Source organism: Pleurodeles waltl, chromosome 6 (assembly GCF_031143425.1).
Source record: "Pleurodeles waltl isolate 20211129_DDA chromosome 6, aPleWal1.hap1.20221129, whole genome shotgun sequence".
Classification (NCBI taxonomy): domain Eukaryota; kingdom Metazoa; phylum Chordata; class Amphibia; order Caudata; family Salamandridae; genus Pleurodeles; species Pleurodeles waltl.
Window position 1 is genome coordinate 1,669,543,347 of NC_090445.1, and position 16,767 is coordinate 1,669,560,113.

At 44.7% G+C, this 16,767-nt stretch overlaps 1 protein-coding gene across 2 annotated transcripts in view; it reads right to left on the bottom strand.

The window, feature by feature from the left end:
• PHF19 (PHD finger protein 19) overlaps window positions 1–16,557 on the bottom strand; it is a 162,974-nt gene extending 146,417 nt beyond the window's left edge. The window contains exon 1 of one of the 2 annotated variants that reach the window (XM_069241650.1): window positions 16,421–16,557. The gene's annotated coding sequence lies outside the window, so the exon portion shown is untranslated. The remainder of the gene's footprint in view (window positions 1–16,420) is intronic. The other variant, XM_069241651.1, reaches the window with a different exon arrangement.
• Between the last annotated feature and the right edge of the window lie 210 nt (window positions 16,558–16,767).

Genomic DNA, 16,767 nt, shown 5'->3' on the forward strand with positions numbered 1-16,767 from the left:
ACCTAGGAGGTTCAATGTATTTATGTATTTAAGAGGCTTAAAAATGCAACGGACTCATTTTGGAGTGTGGAAAATAAATGCAGGCAGACATTTGAAGGGGCGGGGGGTTGAACTTAAAACACTCACTTTGGGGAAGTGAGGGATAAACAGTCAGCCTTCATATTGAGCTATTGCGAGACTGAGAAGGCTTAGAGGATCCTCGTATTTTGTTTTTGCGTGGGGGGGGGGCGGGGGGGGGGGGGGGGGGGAGGCCAAGCGGGTTTTCAACCTGCTGAAGCTCCCTATATGTCTAGATGGGAGAAACAACTTACAGACCTGACCAGACATGCTGCTGGGAGTGCGCCTCGCCTGGGCAGCGGGTTAAACAAATCTGGTCACGATCACACAGTGCGATTAAAGGGAAAACGCTTTGTCACAACTGAGGTTGCCCGGCTGTACAAGAGATCCTTAAATGGGTAGACCTTGCCAGGTTTGCCCTTCGGTACTAAACATGCCTGTGGTATTTCTTTAGCGTGAACCCAGCCCCGGAGAACAGAACAGGGTCCGAGACAAAGACAGAGCGGTGATTTCTAACTGCATCAGCCAGTAGTCATCTTTAGAGATGTACGTCTGCAGCTCTTTCCTGAACTGGAATGTGTTGTGGTGGTCCCGAAGGATACGGGACCGCTGTTCAAGATCCTGGATTTATAGATGGAAAAAGCAGCTGTTTTCTTTAACACTTCTTCGTCTGCTGTCGTGGCTGCAGGTGCTGGAGGCAGTATGTATGCAAGACGGGCGGAAGTACCGGCCCTGATGGCTTTGTAGATGAAGCAGCTGGTCTTGAAGTTGGTGCAGTCTTCCAAGTGCAGCCCTGCCAAGATTCTCAGGTCCATCCGTAATGTGCTGCCCTATTCCAGGTTTCTTATTTGAATTCTGGGACTTGTAGTCTCATATTTTCCATTATAAAATCGGACTACAACTCCCAGAATGCAAAGAAAAACACCTGAAGTAGAGCAGCACATCACACGTGGATCTGGGAAACTTGGCAGCTATGCAAAGGGAGACAGAGTTCCACCGGGAAGGGGGGGGGGGGGGGGGAATGTATCTTCATCTCAGAAGAGATAAAGGACAGGGTAATAGTTTACTCTGCCCGGGTTCACAGAGTTCCCAGATAAGAATGCTATGAACAGGACACGTTCTGTCCTTTCCACATCCGACAATTCAGCCACCGGGTCACATTTATTTTTTTGCTTCAGTCAGAATGTGTTTCCCATAACAAGGTCCCATCCAGAGCTGCAAACGTCGCTGTTTATAACTATCAACCGGTGGTAGAATAATGCGAGAGAGGGTTGCAGAGCAGATACTGGGGTACCTTGGTGCACACAAGGCATGAACTGGAGCACAATCCCTCCTTTGGAAGGAATAATGATCATTCCTCTCTGGGTGGGTGGCAGGTGTAGGAATGCAGTGATCCCTCTGGTAGGTACTGGAGGATGTTGCACCAGAACAACAACCCCTTGTTGCTGTATCAGTGGAGGTTGCACTAGAGTAGCACACACTGGGTGCTGCATCAGAGGGGTTGCACAGGAGCAATAGTAGCTCTTGCGTTGGCGGAGGCTGAAAAGCAGAAATTATGCACTTCTATCTCCATGGTGAATGGTCATCAGGCAAGGACCACTCTAGCCTGTCTTACAGGAGGCTGCATAGCAGCAGTGATCACACAGCTCCAACGCAGGGACACCAGAAGGGGGTAAGAAGGAGTCGTGCTGCAAATGATGGGACGCTGGGACATTCTGCTGGTGATGCCCGGGTAGATCCAAGGATGAGGTGTTAATCCAACGCTGCCAGTTCTCCAAGCCAAGTGAAATCCTCAAGAGCCAACGATCCAGCACCCCGGAAGCGAGAATGGGGCATAACAAATAACATGGTCGCTGAACACATTCATTCAGGCTGCTTCCACTAAAGATGGGCATTTTATCTAGTGAGGACAAAGTGCGGTCAGCAAGTCGACAGAAATGATGTCCGCACACTGAGACGTGGAGTGTGGTTATTGTGAAATGGAGCAATCAAATGCCCAACAAGGGCCTGGCGTGTTGGCACTGTGGGAAGCAAATCCAACAGGCATGTAGAGACACCCACTCATAAGTGTGCCCGAAGAACCCGCACACAAGTGACATGTAGCGGAGGTCACGGAAAGACTGTTTGTCGGCTACGAGGAAGGAAGATGGAGAGAGCGGTTCATCTTCAAGATTGCTCAAGAATAAGGGAGGTCACAGGAACCCAGCTTATGAAGTTCAAGCCCAGTTCCTTCAGATAAGTGTTCACTACCATCAAGTGGTGGTGAACATCATGTGTCCAAGCAATTTAAAAACTGAAACCAGAGACAAAATAAGGCGATTACAGAGGAAGTTCAATCCACAGGAAGGTACTTTCAAATCCAAGATACTGATAGTCACGAGTATTGAATTATTATGTAGTCGGAGACCCTGACTTCATCGGTAGGGGTCACCGTGCAACCTTCCTACTGAAAGCAGATAACCTTTCAATCTCAAAGCCCATTGCTATACAGTAACTCAGCTGACAGACTCTTGTTAGACCAAGCTTACACCAGGATCACTTCCCCATGACAAACCTTGCCTTTCCCTTCCCCTGTCGATGTACTGTGTAACTTTTTTTCCGGCATGTAACAATCTTATTACTTTTAAAAATACATATTAAGACAAGCAAATCAAGGATTAAAAACAAGCTGAGCTCAGGCATCGCAGAGGATTAATCAATAAATAAAAGTGCAAGAATTATAAATATCAACACTTTAAAAATGAATTAGTTCATAACCAGCAGAAGAGCAGATACTCATCTCGGTAGAGCGGTAAACAAAAAGTCTTAAAATACTTTGTTGCCAAATAGATCTATCAACACTTTCTAAATCCGTCCAAATTCCTCAGTTACATCAATTTCAGTAGGTAAATCTCCCCGCTCCTAGAGCAAAAACTCAGCGTGTAATTTCAATGCTCCTTTCTAGCTTTTCCGCTAGAAGTTTTGCAACTGCTAATAGATCAAACAATAAGACTTTATTGAAAAAGATCCAACAGGGAATTCCACGGAACCATTACACTCAATAATTACTTTATCATATTAAAAAGACTTTTAGGGATCACATCCGATCTACAAAGGGTTCCACCCCACACCTCTAGCATTTGGAATCTGCGGCAACTTTTGATATTTTTTATTAAAAAATGAATACAGTCTCTAAGCACTCTGGCTCAATTAACTAGAACTTATATCTCTTCATTACTTTCATCCATAAATATCCCCTTAGGATATTCCTTTTCTTCCCAAGTCTCTCTTGTTTGGAAATACAGTTTGAAGAACCTTCTTTGAGACTGCACAGAAGATTCCATATAGAAAGCTATTTTCAAATAAATCACGCATAAAATTAACTTTTGCACTGTCTCTTATTTTCCTTACACTGTTCCTTTCATCTTTCGGACTACCCTTCACATAAAGATGTCTCCTCATGCCAATGTTCATGGTATAACTCCCTGTGGTACAGCGGAGTGCAGCATGTTCCTCAGTCCGGTGCACATCACCTGTATGATGCAGAGCAATGTAACCTTCAGACTGGGCCACATATCGTTTCCACGACACAGCGCGACATATCCTTAAGACTGGGCAGCATATCGTTTGTATGATATTGTGCAAAGTATCCCTCAGCTAGGCCATATGTTCTGGTATGATGTAGTAAGATGTACCCTTTAGTCCATTGCACATATATTGTGTTTATCATCTACAGTATTCCTCAGTCCAAACTACATATCTTTTGTATGATATAGCATGATGTATATCATGTTTTCCATGATCTAATGCAATGTATCCCCTGAGTCAGTGCCACATATTTTTGTACCAGTTTGCGTGAGTTAACCCCGAGTCCAAGCTACATACATTGATTATGATATTGCATGATGTACCCCTCAGTCCCCGCTACGTATCCTTTATACGTAGATCGTGAAGTGTCCCGTAGTCCATGCCACTTTAGTCGATGGCCCAGTACGAACTGCTGTGGAAACTCGCCAGGACTCGACATCTGCAAACCCACTTGGTGCTCCTTGGGTTTTTATACTCTCACCTGCAGATCACAATATTCTGCTGGGCTCGAGGTGCATCAGTGGTGCCCCACCCACAGCAGATGGTGGGAACTGGCCCTCGCAAGGCTGTGCAAAGAGAGCAAGCGAGAGATAGCAAAAGAAAGAGCGAAAGAAAGAAGAGAGATTGTACAGACAAGCACACATTTTTCTACCTGTACTACTGAAAGAAGAGACAAATGACTAATTAGTTCTACCTGGAAGTTCTGTCTGTTGATCTACCTAGAGAAAAGAGGATTCCGGATGAGGACGTCTGATGCTCAAACCACATCCTGTGGCCACCTGTTTCTGGCCCGCTTTGCGTTTTACCAGGAAACGTATGAAACTGCAGAGAACCCACTCAGGACTCAAGAAGTTCAACCGCCGTCCCTGGGACTCCACACTTTCTGCACCAGCCGGTACTAGCTACTAACATTCTTCGCAGAAGCAATCGCACAAAGATGCTTGTTCAGTTGGTAGGCTGATGTTATGATTTTTTAAAACTCTGCACCAAGAGTTGCCCATCACGGGCTTTTCAAGAATGTCATCAGTTTTTTAATAAATAATGGCTTCCTTGGAATTAGCCTGCTGAAGTCGACTGAGTGTCTGATAGGCTCTGTTGGAAAAGCACACTGTGATACCCAGCCAGTGATAGGACTATGAAAGGCGTTGTTTCGCCAAGGTTGAGAAGAACATAGGACCCCAGGGGTAACCCTAATCTTCCCTGGACCAAGAAGTTGCAATTCCTACTGCACAGAGAGTTGCAGAACTCTCACAGAGAGACAAAGAGAAAGACCCAGCTGACTGAGCTCTGAAGGTAATATCATGGAAGGGACCTTGCAGTCCAGCTAGCCAGAACCGAACAAAGGTCATCGTTTTCACAAACAGAAAATGACCCGCAGGCATATTCTAGACACCCGGAGCGTGCTAATGGAGGGGATTATTGAATTGTCAAGCTGCCCCTATCATTCATGATTTTTGTGGGAATCTGAGCCACCTTTATTTCCAGGTACAACAGGGACATGAGGGATTTTCACTTTCCCTCTATATGTTAGGGTGGTGCCCCACTGACTGAGACTAATCAGCTTGATTGAGAAACCATTAAATACATCCTTTTAGCAGTAAGGACTCGGGCTAAATCTTAATTTAAGAACACAGATAGATCCTACGCCTAAAATACATTTACGAAGTTGCCACTGGAAATGCTTGCCCCAGGTTCCGTAAATACCAATCTATACAAAGGAAGGTGTGGATCGTGACCAGCCACTCATGACACGCAAGCCTAACACGTTAAGCACCTAAAGATCCTCCGGTGGGTGTTAGCCCATATCCATCACCAGTAGCCGTTTCTGACTTTGATTATCAGTGAAAAAGCAACTGGTCTCCCACTGAACTGCGTTGTTTCCCTTGAGATCACCCACAGAGGTCAACACTTCTGTTAAGTAGACATACTACATAATTTCACTTTTGGGTGTTGGGTTTTGGGGAGTTTAAATGTGCTTTGTGAGATGTGTGGCGAATTCTCAGCAGCCTAGGCTCAAATTCATCACGATTAAAAGTAATGCAGAAAAAAGGTGGCTATCACGGCTTATCAAGGTGTGACATTTATCCATTGGGGAATTTACACCGAGTAGTAATTAACCCTTAACTCAGAACTACAATGTGTGTGGACACTCCTTTTTGTACACAAATCTGAATTTCTCTCACTACCTGTAATCAGGGCAAGTATCTTATATCACAAATTTTATTCAGGATGGGTGAGAAATTAGGATAAAAGCCATGAATACTGTAACATACTTGATACATTTATAACATTTGGTCTGGGACTTTAGTTCTATTGAGAGGAGGCTTTGAACAGAGACATCGTGAAACAATTGAAATGTAAATAATTCTAAAAACAGCTAAAAACTCATGAACCAATGGATAGCCATACCGCTGGACGCCCATGGTTAATGGCAATGCCAACCATTGATACTGGATGCAAACCACTTATGGTCACAGGACCCAAACAAACTGAATCACAGTGTTTGTTACCAGTATCTACTCTTAAGTTATTCTCTATCATATGTACCCTCATGCATTGACACTGTTTGTTCTTTAGTCTCTGCAGTTTTTAGCATCAAGGATACCTACATACTCTTCTTAATCATCAGAACAATAATGTAGATAACACAGAGACAAATTCTGATGTATCAACCTCAGCTTGAATTTTCACAGTTCATCCTTCAGATCTGCTCATCACTTCACAAGCACTTTCAATGATGGGAAAAAGAGATCTCATGCAGTGGAAGGGAGGTGCCGTCATGATGTTTATGACTGTAGCAGGTACTGGAACACATTTTAGTTGAACAGTAACAAAAGTGATCAAACTCTTTAATTTTATGTTCAGGTATGTGACCAAGGTGAAACTCATGAAAAGGTCCCTGATGAAGTGGTGCAGTGAGCAGGGGCGCGTCACAGAAGGATAATGTGCCACATGAGGTTATATGTATAGGAGAAAATAATAAAGATGAAGCAGGCTCTCCTCTTAAACAAATTTGAAAGGCCTCACATCACTGGTTTCCCAAAACACGGTCATGAAAAAAACTCAACTCTAGAAAGGTTAGACTTTGTGTGGACCTGAAGATAACTATACGCACAACCAGGAAGCACACATTTCCTCGACAAATTAAACACTTGACATGGAGGGAGGCCACCATCAGTGCTCATTTTTCGCACAGGTAAACCTACACAGATACAAAAGGCTACATTTTCAAGTCTCCACGACGGCTTAGGGTTTTCTTAAGACTGCAATGTGTGATAGATGTGAGAGTAATAACATTTTCATTTACATGCGTTGGTAGCAAAGATCAACCACATCTGACTCAGAGCTGTCTACATTGTATATATGTATATGGTATTTCTATATCGCAAACCCAGCCAAAAGGCAGTGGAGCACTGTACAGGGTCAAAAACAAGTAGGTCAACAATTGATAAGCAAATTAGCTGGTTTGTCAAGGGCTAAAGCATGTGATGCAGTGTGGGTAGGTCTTCAACTCTTCCTTAAACTGGAGCATAGTTGGAGCGGTCCTGCTGGATACAGGAATGTTTTCCCAGATCTTGAGTGCATACATGGAAAAGGCTTAGTGACTTGTTCTTTTCTTTTTTTACACTACTTAGTCTTCAGTCTGATGATGCTCTCGCTGCGGGTATGTTGAGAACTAACAGAGATGGGGAGCTTGACTGCAGGATAAGCACTGGTGTTGGTAGTGATAACTTTGTATTTGATTCAACTAGTTTTAAGGATGCTATGGGCCGACAAGGGAAGCAAATTAAGTTCCATCAACACAGGGGTAATAATCATATTTATTCACGTCCTGGGTGAGACATGCTGCACTATGTAGGATGCCCTTAATGGGTGCTAGTGTAGAGACTGGGAGGCAATGGACCAGAGCATTATCTGTTACACTGATCAAAGAACTGACATGTCAAAGTGTTCAATTCTTTGATATACCTTTTTGAACAAAGAAGAATTAGAGAACCTGAAAAAGACAAAATATGTATTTACATTGCCACAGCTCTCAGCTCTTGTGAGCTCACCTCCAATGAGGAGCTTCCTCGAAATGCTCAGTTATTGAGAGCACTTCATTCTGGACCTAATGAGTATCACGGAACCCATCAGTGAACTGCTAAGAATTGACATGGAAATGAGAAACACAAACAGGCATTTCAAAAAACAAATGATGTCCTGCTAGAAAATACAAATCCTCTGGAGGTAGCTGGGGTTCAGGCTGCGATTCTGACAGCCCCTTAAAGCACAATAGGTGGTATGAAAAGTCTGGCACCATCGAGTCGTGGTAACCAGACTAACATGTTAAAGAGCATTAGGGAGGCAAGCCAGTCTGTGCAAACTCAAAAGATATTGAATGAAGAAGGTGAACAAAGTAAGGGCCACAAGGGAGCTTGCAAGAGACCTGCAACAGGGGCATCAAAAGCAGGTCTAGATTGTCAAGATCTCTATATAAGATACATTTAAACCCCAAATTGTTTTGAGGCCTTATCTCATTTGCCAGATATTCATTGATGCCCGGAGCCTTTATTGCCTCCGAGAACCACAGCCCCTGCCAACACTCTGCTTCCTCTGCTGTACCTTGTAAGGCAGTTTTAGAGTTCAATCCTATCAGAAATTATGTAGCAGGTGTTTGTGGTTTGCAGTTTCTATGTTGGAATATTACAGGGTCTGGGTTAAAATTCCTAATGATGATTGGAGAAATTTTACTGGCAGATTTGACATTACATGTTGTCAGGAAACATGGCCTAGTGGCACTAAATGTATAAGTATCTGATTGCTCAGAGGCAATGCAGTCACCGGCTGGGAGAGGAGAGGGAGGTCTGGACACTTTTGTATCTTGTGCAATTGGGAACCTGAAGATTAAGGTTGTTGCATTTACCCCCAACATTTAAATTTTATATTTCCAAAAGGCTAAGGTGTTAAATATGATTTTGATTAATTTTTATTATAATTATTTTGCCTCACAATCCGCTGAGATTATCGAGGCACTGGAGAAGACCCTTTCGGATTTCTTTAATAGTCAAGAGGATGCCCCTTGTGCTATTATTTGGGAAATATTGATATAGTGGCAAACCTATTTCCAGGTTTTCTGGTGTAAAAGGGACCACTAGTGGCCACTTTACTCATTCCGCTTATGGCAAGCCTATAAAAATGAATTGTGTCTTATAACTTAATTGATGCATCAGGAATTACAAGGCAGGAGTGCTGCAATTCCCGCAACTTTTACAGGTAGAGGGAAAGACGGCATGATAGATTTCATGCTCTTATCATCTGATATAGCTGGTAGACTGGGCCGTTTTGAAGGGCACCCTCTACCATTCAGTGATCATAACCACATTCATCTATGCCTGGCTATAAACCTGTGTTCTGATTCGGTACAGGTAGCAACTCCCCCATTAGATATACTGTAAACAGAGGGGTTGGCATTCAGTGGAACAGAATTAACCCAAGTTTTTTAACAAATTAATAGCTCTATGGTTACTGACATTCTATACTGTTTGTCGTTAGACACGCCTTCTGAAAATATTGTGGGGAGTTTTAACAAAATTAGCAGGGTTGAGACACGCAATTTAGTTTCAGATAGACCACTGAGAGAGCATCTAGGGAAATCTTGGTTTAGTCACGAGTGTACCGCCGCCCTAAAAGCCTAGAAAAGGCCACTTCTAAACCCCAGGTAATTAAGACGATATCAGGAGAGCTAGCGGGGCATACAAACAAGCCTTGGCAAAAAGGAAAAACTATGTCAGAATGAAGGTCTGGAGGGATTTAGAAATGGCAGCCAAGTTAAGTGATGATTAGTGACATTTTGGGGAGACTCTGAACCAGCCCTTTTTTCCGATGATTTGTCCTCAGGCATAAAGTGTCACATTAGTTAACAAGTATAGGTCGATCTTAACCTCGGAGGATGCGCCAGTAAATTGTGGGGAAGAAATTAGGCCTCCCATTACTAAGGTAATGAAGACTTGATAGCTGATTTAATTAATTATGAATCGGTAGTTAGGGTGTCTAAGGTGCAGCCAGTGGTATGGCCCCAGGCCCGGATGGGGTCCCAAAAGATCTTTTTACGTCTAATATAGATTTTCGAGCCCCGTTGTTGACCAAGGTTTTGAGGGCAGCAGTCAAGAGAAAGCTCATAGACTCATGGAGAGAGGCGGTCATTGTTCCAATTTGCAAAAAGGGCGATCGGAATTCACCCTCTTGTTACTGTCCAATTTCACTATTGGATTCAACAGTAAAGATCCTTGGGTGGATAATTTGGGATACGCTAGAGTCTTGGGCCAAGGCAATTTCCTTTTCCTCCCCGTGGCAGTATGGATTTAGACCCTGCTAGACAGGCTCATAACTGAATCTTATTTGGGGAAAGTATGTCAAGGCCATACTCCCTCCATGTGGCCTTTATGGACCTCTCCTCTGCTTTTGACCCGGTGGATCAAGACATACTATGGGCTTTAATGGGTCGGGCAGGAATTGATCAGCCACTGCTGGACCTAATGCAGCGTCTCCATACAGATACAACCACATAAGATACACTTCAAACAATCTGGGGAATGCTCAAGATCTATTCGTGTTTCTGGAGGTGTGAGGCAAGGCTGCACTTTAGCCCACTTTTTTGCTTTTATTATATATTAATTCTTTAGGCACTTTTTTATATTCGTATAGTAAAGATGTCCCCCTTGTTGGCGGACAGGCTGTCCCAGTTTTTTTTTATGCGAATGATGCTGTTCTTCTGGCACTAACTGCACATTTTTGCAAAATCTTTTAAATGGGTTCAATGATTTTATGACAAAACTAAAAAAAAAAAAAGATTAACCAGAAATCTTTTGTAATGACTAGTGGGCCCAAAACTGCTAAAACCAAATGTTTTAATATCGGAGGGACTACAATTAAGAAAGTACCATTTTTTTATTACTTGGGCATTTTGTTCGACAACAGTAGATCTTGGGAGAGGCTTAGTGCCCAAACAGCTCTAAAAATGGGGGCAGCTGTGATCTTATATTTAGATTTGCCAATAGGCTAAGTTGTAAACCCATTAGGGAAATTACTTCTCTGTACAAGAGTAAATTATATTTGTTGGGTGTGTATGGAGCAGGTATTTGGGGCTGTGAAGCTCCTGGGAAACTACAGATTGTGGAAAATAAATGTTTCTGCCGTCTTCTAGCTACACCACCACCAAGTTTAGTTTCTCATCTTGAACTGGAGATGGGGTTCCTGGAGGACTTTGTAAGCATGGCTCCTCTGCTGCTATGGATTGAATTCTGGAGCACCCCTGAGGCGGGTTTGTCTCAGGAAGTACTAGCAGATTGGTTAAACTTGGGTAATAGGTATGCAGTCCCATGTTTGGCCTATGTTCAGAATAATTTTCACAATCTTGGCATGTGCTCTTTTTTGACTCCCCAGGGGGAGATAAGCCCTCAATTGAGGGATAAGGTAATAAAATGTTTTTTATCTTACAAAGAGGAAAGGCGAATTGTAAGGTCTCTCAGCATAGATTCCGTGTTGCGTTATATGGAGATTTTTAATGTTTCATGTTTGAATTCTTATCTATCCTAGATAACTAATGCCCAGTACATATTCTATCAAACAAGGTTAAGGCTTAATATAATTCATCATCTTGTCATCTTCCCGGTAGCTGGTTCGAGAGTGCCCTCTTTTTCTCGCTTTGCCACAATCAACCGCCCGCATTATGATTTTTTTGTAAATTGTATTCCTTGTTTAGGGCGCAGTTTCCCCACCCTATTTTAATGCACAGGCACTTTAGGACATACAAAGATGGCCTTATATACCTGCAATCTTTAGTCAGTCCAGAAATGTGCTCCTCTGTTGTGAAATATATTAGGGCTGCAATTAAATCATGGAAATCTATAGTATTTAATCAGTTTATTAGAGAGATTGTCCTAATATATGATATTTAACACTATGTGTATTCTTGTTTTCTTTATTGGTATGGGGAGTGGCCAAAATTGCTGAGGGTTTTTAGTATTTAGTATTGTGTACTGTGTGTGCTTTTATGGTCGACAATTGGACCAAATAAAGATTGTATGACGATGATGATAAATGCACACATTAGGATTGTTTACATAGGCTGACATACATCTGTTCTCCTGGACCTAACTGGTTACCACTGCCTTACAGCAGCCGAGGAAAGATACACTGAAAGCAAGAGGCGGCAAATGCCGTTAAGTTGTCAACCACTTCACTAACATGGCTATATCACCCTTCCGAATACTTATAAAGCACAGACTGCTCATCTCAGTAATCGATGGATCGGCTACCCTTTCCCCGGGAGATTTTAGGAAATAGGTCCTACTATTAGATGGGTATCAGTTCATGGCAAACATCTTCCCTGCTTTTGACAATCTGTTGGACTATGTGTCACGGTACTAGAGACTGGTGACTGTCCATGAGCAGTAAAGCGGAAAGAATAGGGGAACATATCTGATTCATAGCTAATTCTGCAGTCCCCAGGATCCAACGAGTATAAAAGACTGTTGAGACCATAAGTGCTGACAAGTACAGCAAAGTAGCCATTGTCACAGAGCAAAACATTAAGTGAAACAATCCTTGGAAATGCAACAATACTGCATATCGGGCACTTAACAAACTGCTCGGGCAGTGATGAATGCTTGGTGGAAGCTGCCCATATCACAAAGGAGTTCAAGTAAAACCTTGACTTCTAGTAGAAACTTGGTGGATTGCCTCCTCTGCTTTCCAAAAGGAATTTGGGTTCATCTGCCTACCATATATTCACTGAAAAGAAGACACAGTTCATGGGAAAGTGAATGAAGACTCCTGCAGTTTCCAAGATGGGGAATATCTACTTGTGCTCGTAAAGTCTGCAGGCCTTGAAGCAAACTCGGTACCTTGCAAATCTATAAAGTTCATTCTTCCTGAAAATAAGGCGACAATGTCCACTCACAGGATACCAATGTGAATTTGTACGGATATTGGCTCCCATTCCTATGAACCGCCAGTTGGTGAGGGACATTGTTTGGCCTTGAGTGTAGAGTAATTGTACACTAATAGCATGCTGATCTGGTGTTAGGAAAAGCAAACACTACTGCCACACTAGTTCATCGCAAGTGAACACCAAACAGCTGCCTGACAAGTATCAAACAGGAGCAAAAACAATCTGTATTATCCTTTGTTTCATAGCTGTTTTGAGAACAGATGTACCAAAATTATTAGTAACATTGGAAAACAAGTCCAGCTTATATTAGGAAAGACACATATAGGAACTAGCCCAACTTCTGACTCAACACATTTCCTGAATCGAGACATCTCCAGCCTCTGCTCATGAAGCTGCAACTGCTCTAGTTGAGCGGGTCACTACACATCGAGGAAACACTTTACCCACTGAATCATTCGCTTAGGAAATAGCTTGACTGACCCATCTTCTAAGCGTAGGAACTGAAGCCTTCTTACCCATAGGGCACAAAAAGTGATTGGAAAACTCGAAAATCCTTAGTTTTGTCCAGTTATTTTAAAAGAGCATTTCTGACATCTAAACGAGAAGGATCCTTCACCTCAAAAACTGGTAACATAGTCTCCTGAGAAGCATGAAAGATTGTACTTTGGGTCTCAACTTTGGATCAGGCCTAAGAACCACCCTACCTTGAAAAACCTTTAAATGGGGAAATGATATCGATAGGGAAGTTAGTTCTCCCAATCTTCTAGCCTAAGAGATGGCAATAAGGAAAGCCACACTTGCCGCAGTCTAAGAGAAGTCGACATCCTCTAGAGGATCAAAAAGAGGCTTAACCAAACCCTTCAAAACCATTAACAGATCCCAAGGTGGGATCAGAGGAGTTATCACCGGCTTCTGAAGCTTTTAAGAAGCATCCTGGCCAAAGGGAAAACAGGTTGTAAATCATGCCGTGACTCTCTACAAGACTTAACCGCTGTCCATCTAGCATGTGACATCAGCGGTGACTCCTCCGCTATGGCAGAGGAGTGTTGCGCCGTGCCAGCAGCAGCTGCAAAACTTGAAATATAAAACGATCATAACTATGTTTACTAACATTTTATTTTTGAAGGGGTCAGGGCCATAGGGGATGACAGGCACGAGGGGGAGTGGTATGCACTGTTGTCAGTGAGCATGTGGGTTTAGCCGGCCATCTCAGTATGGCCAAACCGACATGCGCACTGAGCTGTCTCCAACCCAAGCTATGTTGCCGGGATGGAGACAGAAAGCACAGGCTTCCAGTCTGTCTGGGAGTGCAAATTGAGGGTGCTCAGACTAATCCTAACGCTGCTCTCATTCTGCTATCAGCATGAGCAGCGCTAGGATTGACCTGCAGGGCAGTCTGGGAATCTGTGCCAGCAGTGAGTGGAGCCAGAAGAGCAGCACTAGCGATGCAGCAGAAGGCTGGTATGGTTTTTGTTTTGTTTTGTGCCACTCTGCCACTTTACCCCGACACCAGCCATGACATTTTCCTAGCTAGGTAGCGTCGTCCTGACAGAAGGAAAAACAGGACGTGCATGAGGAGGGAATGGCCTTTAATATGATGTCACACGTAGGTGTAGACATAAAGAAAGGGTTAGGTAGTGTTCTGCCAGAGGCAGGGGAAGCCTCAGTCCGTAATTACAATAACGAGGAGGACTGCATGGGGATAATGGACTTACATTTATAGGAAGGGTCAAACCCTCTTTGCTTCTATTGCACTATGAGCGCTAGGTATCAAAAACAAAAAGATAACTCTGTGCTGGTGCCAGGTCAAAGGTGAAGTCGAGCATCTTATGGTGACACAGAACAAGGTACTGCTGAAGAACACCACTGCAGTGATTACACAGCAAATTTACACTTATAGGAAGGGTGCCTGGCATCTGCCCTGGACATTATGCTATCAGCACTTCAGAAGCCGGCGCACCCGCCGCCTGGCCAGGACATCTAGGTATAAACAAGATGCCTGTGGAGGGAGACACAGAGGGTAGCAAGGGCACACAGGAGGATGCTGGAGGCAGAGAAACACACAGAGGCCAGTGGAGGTAGGCACGCATACGACACACACACAAGGGGTTAGTAAAAGGCTAGTGAAGGCCCAGAAGAGGGCGGAGGAGGCAGAGAAGATGAGAGGGGGGCCAACGCACATGGAGGTCAGTGGAGGCAGGCAACATCAAACTGCTCGGGAGGTCCTTAGAGGCAGGCACAACAGGAGAGTGGAGGCGCACTCAAGGTGAAGTGGAAGGAGAAATATAGCACCAGTAAAAATACACGGAGGACAGTCCAGTGGGGACAAAAAGAAGAGGCCAGTGTTATAAGGTGAATGGAAGAACCTGCAGGCGGCCAGCAGTCACACACACCGCGAGGGAGGCATTAATGAACACGTGAGGCTAGGGTAAGCACAAACAGAAGTGGAAGCACACACCAGGCAAGTGAAGTACAATGGACGCAGGTCCTCTCTTCATCTCTCTGGATGCGGACTCGGGGAGCAACGGAGGTAGAGACAGAAGGAAGTAGGGGATACCACTGGAAGACCGCGCTGACGGACACATGCAACTCCTGAGCAGGCGCCCCCTGGAGGACAGTTGTTGCACAAACTGATAACAAGCAAAGCCTAGACACTGGATGCTAACACACAGGAGGCAAGAGGGCAGGCACCGAAGAGCAGAGGGGCACAAGAAAGGCAGGGGCGTAGCTTCCACTGGTGCAGCAGGTGCAGTGGCACCGGGCCCAAGAGGCCACTGAACCCAGATTTGGCTCCATCAGTACTTTAAATGGGCAGGTACTGTCCTGTAAGGAGTACCTACACTTCTTAAATTTGATAAGGAGGGTACCTGCACTTCTCAGTCCCCCTGAAGGAGAGTGCCTGCACTTCTCAGCCCTGCTACAATGCACATGTACTGTAGCAGGGCAGGAGAGTACCTGCACTTCTCAGCCCTGCTACAATACAAATGTATTGAGAAATGCAGGTAATAGGAGAGTAGCGGCACTTTTCAGGAGCAAACAGGTGCTATTAATAGCGAGTACCTGAACTTTAATATTTCCATTTTAATCACTGGGCTCTCTTTTATAATTCAAAAAGGCAGCCAGGGGCGCATTTCCTTGCTTGCGCAATGGTCCATAGCACACTGGCCACGCTACTGCACGGGGGACCTATTTGTGGCACACACGCGGCAGCAGAAAGCGCACACTGCAAGCCAGTAGGCACCTACTGGTGCCCAGTGCTGCAGGAGACCACTAATTAGATTCAAACTGTACACTTGTCATGTTGCAGAGATTTTTATAAAATAAGTGTCATTGACATGGCTTTGTATCAGTGAGACAGTCCAGTTCTATCTGTGCAGAGGACTCCAGAATCTGGAAGTGCACCGCCCACTTTGGTCAAACCCTCTTTGCAGCGCGAGGAGCACAGTCAGTCCAGTGCGTGCAGTTTCTCCCGCCGCTCTCCCTACCTACTCCAAACCGGGTTCAGAAGCTTTGATTTGCAACTCCCCTTTCAGCTCCTCGCTGCTCATCTCACACCACAAGGCGCCAACGCCCCCCCCCCCCCCCCCCCCAGCACCGCAGGTTCAGAAACTGAAACTCCACTGACTCCCCGTGCACTGCAGGGACTGACTGACTTGGCATGCAGACAGCATGGAGCTCCGAGCCACTGGCACACCTCCCGGCCAGGCAGCAACGCTTTCGCCCCAAACCCACAATCCGTTAAGTGCCAACAGGTCAAAGCAACCAACAAATACATATTCAAAAATTCAACTGTGCATAAAAAAAAAAAATACAAAAAAGAAAAAAAAACGCAGTCTAGTGGCTCAGCCGCCTGCTACTTACGCGGGCCGCCCGTGAACTCAGCCTAATGTCCGCGGTGCCCTGTTGATCTTTCCATGGATGTCATTTGCCTGTATTTTCAGCACTTTCGGGTCGCATAACTTCAGATCCCGCGTCAGAACATATTCTGGGAGTCAACCGGGAATGGGCGGGTCCGCTACCGTGTAAGGTGACCTAGGATTGGATCACTTGTGACTCCCCTGCCAATCCGCTTGAGCAGCACAGATGTCCCGAGTACTGATTGGCTGCGGGCTTCGCACGTGCTTCTCCCCGAAGCCCTCCTCCCACAGTCGGTGGGCGCGGCCCAGGTTGGATCGGGCTGGTGATTGGCTGGAGGTGTGTCTGGGGTG